The sequence below is a fragment of the Pelophylax lessonae genome (genome assembly GCF_965119305.1).
Source record: "Pelophylax lessonae genome assembly, chromosome: 1".
Classification (NCBI taxonomy): Eukaryota; Metazoa; Chordata; class Amphibia; order Anura; family Ranidae; genus Pelophylax; species Pelophylax lessonae.
In genome coordinates, this window is record NC_138768.1 from 526,304,682 (window position 1) to 526,308,452 (window position 3,771).

Below are 3,771 nucleotides of genomic sequence, written 5' to 3' on the forward strand. Positions count from 1 at the left end.
GGAGAGACACCCTGGCACTGTGTGGGACTTTGCCTTCCTCCGGCCGCGAAACGGCACCCTGCGCCATGCTGGCCGCTTGATCCAAGCTGGCCCGCCGGGGCTGCCGCCCTCCGGCCGCGAAACGGCACCGCGCGCCAGGCTGGCCGCGCGATCCAAGCTGGCCCCCGGGACTTTGCGCGATTTTCCGCCGGCGGCCCGCGGAAGTGGCGGATGAGGACGGATTTGCTGGCCGGGGCCGGCAGGGAGTTCCAGGGGAGCGGACCGAAATTCCGGTTTTCGGCCGGTCGCGCCTGGAACTCCGGTCGGGTAGGGGGGGTCGGAGGGAATTGCTGCTGCGGATATATGAGAGGGTGGTTTATCGGAGCCCTCGACCACGGCGAAGCGACAGATGTTGGCCCACCGCCCAGGGCGCCTCGCCCCCCTCCCGTCCTCCTCGGGAGTGCTGGTCCCGCCGACCAGGCGACGGTTCCCTGCGGCCCCCATGGTCGGAGGCGCCCCGCCTCCGGTCCGCTGGACCTCCACCGCAGAGGGCCAGGTGAGTCTGCCAGGACCCGAATCAGCTTCCAGACGGCCAGACAGACGCCGCCGGACAGCCGGCAGGTCCGTCGCGGCCGGGTCCGCCCTAGGAGCGCTCCCCGTGGGAGAACGGTGGCCTCCGGCTTCACTCCTCCTCCCGGGCCGTCATCCGAGGGCGTCCCGACCTCGCGACCACGGCCTCCCGCCCCGGCGGCGGTGCGCACATCGCCAGCAACTCCCGCGATCGCACCCTGGGGGGTGCCGGACAGCGCGGCCGCCCCCCGATCGGGTGCGCCCGGTCCCGCCGACCCCCCCTCCCGCTCGGCAGCCACGGATTTCGGCGCCCTCCTGCACCCTCCTTGTGACGCCCCTGCCAAGAGGCCCCTGAAAAAGTTGACCAAAAAATTTGAGGCTAGCTACTCCAACATTTTAAGAGTGGTAAATGAAGATCTCCCCTATCTCTTTGCCAAATTTGGGACCCTGGACTTATTCAGGGCCTGAGCTGTGGCCCCTCTACTTTCCCTAATGTAATTAATTTTTTTTTTATTCTGATATTTCATATTTGGTTTTTAATATTTATCTTGAATATATATATATATATATATATCTATATATATATATATATATATATATATATTTTATTCTTATATATATATATATATATATATATATATATATAGATATATATATATATATATATATTTTTTTTTTTTTTTATTCTGATATTTCATATTTGGTTTTTAATATTTATCTTCAATATATATATATATATATATATATATATATGTTTTTTTATTCTTATATATAGATATATATATATATATATATATATGTATATATATATATATATATATATATATATATGTAATAAAATTTTTTTATTCTGATATTTCATATTTGGTTTTTAATATTTATCTTCAATATATATATATATATATATATATATATATATATATATATATAGATCTATATATATATATATATATAGATCTATATATATATATATATATATATTTTTTTTTTTTATTCTGATATTTCATATTTGGTTTTTAATATTTATCTTCAATATATATATATATATATATATATATATATGTTTTTTTTATTCTTATATATATAGATAGATATATATATATATATATATGTGTGTGTGTGTGTGTATATAATTGTTTTTAATGCTAATATTCATTACTTTATTATTATTATTTTATTATTTAGTATGCAGTACCGAAGGAATATGTGTGTATATATATATTTTTTTTTTAATACTAATATTCATTATTTTATTATTATTATTTTATTATTTAGTATGCAGTACCGAAGGAATATGTGTGTATATATATATATTTTTTTTAATAGTAATATTCATTATTTTATTATTATTTTATTATTTAGCATACAGCGGTACCGAAGGAACTACTTTTAATACATTTATTACACGGCCGCAAGTCTCCTAATCCTCCCTGCCCCGCCCCCTGTAAGAACTCGATGTCTACTAATCCTCCCCGCCCCTTGTAAGAACTAGATGATATTTGCATCTACCGCCTCCCGCCCCGCCCCCTGCAAGAACTCTTCCGCCCCCTGTAAGAACGCTTCTCAGAGGACCTCCAGAATGCCTTGTGCGCATGCGCACCCAGGCGGAAGTGACGAGGGTATAGCAATCTGAGGGGGTATAGCATTCTGTCACAACACCGGAGTGGGACTAATTTTCAGCCCTGGAGTTTCATGCCTTAGACCGGCCCACTTTAGTTCACGACTGACTATATTAAAATATTGTAATTAAAACCTCACAATATAAGTTTGCAATGGCTGCGGGCATGGTACAGGAGAATGCAGGGCTGTGGGCATGGTACAGGAGAATGCAGGGCTGCGGGCATGGTACAGGAGAATGCAGAGCTGCGGGCATGGTACAGGAGATGCAGGGCTGCGGGCACGGTACAGGAGAATGCAGGGCTGCGGGCATGGTACAGGAGAATGCAGGGCTTCGGGCATTGTACAGGAGAATGCAGGGCTGTGGGCATGGTACAGGAGAATGCAGGGCTGTGGGCATGGTATAGGAGAATGCAGGGCTGCGGGCATGGTACAGGAGAATGCAGGGCTGCGGGCATGGTACAGGAGAATGCAGGGCTGTGGGCATGGTACAGGAGAATGCAGGGCTGTGGGCATGGTACAGGAGAATGCAGGGCTGCGGGCATGGTACAGGAGAATGCAGGGCTGCGGGCATGGTACAGGAGAATGCAGGGCTGCGGGCATGGTACAGGAGAATGCAGGGCTGTGGGCATGGTACAGGAGAATGCAGTAAATCTCCAAGATCTCCTCTGGCAACTTTACCCACATTTATACTTGTTAACCCATCAACATCTTTGGCTAGTGACACTGCATTGGTGACCTTTTCTGTATCTATTTTGTGATCTGAATCCAGAGGCAGCTGAACAATCAGACCATGTAACTCTGGATTTTCATTAATGGACTTTATCTTGCTTAGTACCTCTGCCTCAGTTGCAGTCCTTGGTAACTTGACATGACTAGCATCAATTCCAATCTCTGCAGCAGCTTTCAGTTTCATGCTGATGTATAAATTGGAGTCTTCTCGGTTACCCACCTGTAAAATCGCCAGGCTCGCATGGAATCCGTGGCACTTCTTCATAGCTTCCACTTCAGATGCTCTCGGACAAGTCCGGAGACCACCTTCCCGCTGAGGACCTGGGCCGGCATGCTGGCTGCACAGTACACGGGGACTCGGCTCCACAAAGCTCCGATGATGCAGCTCTGCCCGGGTTCTGTACACTGATACAGGACACAGCCGTCTACCCTCGTGCTGGCAAAAAGCTCGGACTGCGCATGCGGGCCCCTGTCAATGACGGCGGCGCCGTTTTTAAATCTGAGGCAGTGCGGTGGAACGGCCCTCACACCGACCAGCCCACCGGGAGAAGTCCCGGTGCTCCCGATTAGCCAATCCGGGCCTGGGCTTAACCTATATAGTTTAACCACTCTCAGACCGGAGGATTTGGCTGCTCAATGACCAGGCCCTATTTTGCGATTCGGCACTGCGTGACTTTAACGGACGATTGCGTGGTCGTGTAACGCTGTACCCAAACTAATTGACGTCCTTTTTTTACCACAAATAGAGCTTTCTTTTGGTAGTATTTGATCGCCTGTGCGATTTCAAATTTTTGCGCTATAAACAAAAAAGAAGCGACAATTTTGAAAAAAAATATATATTTTTCACATTTATTTATATGAAATTCTCAAAAT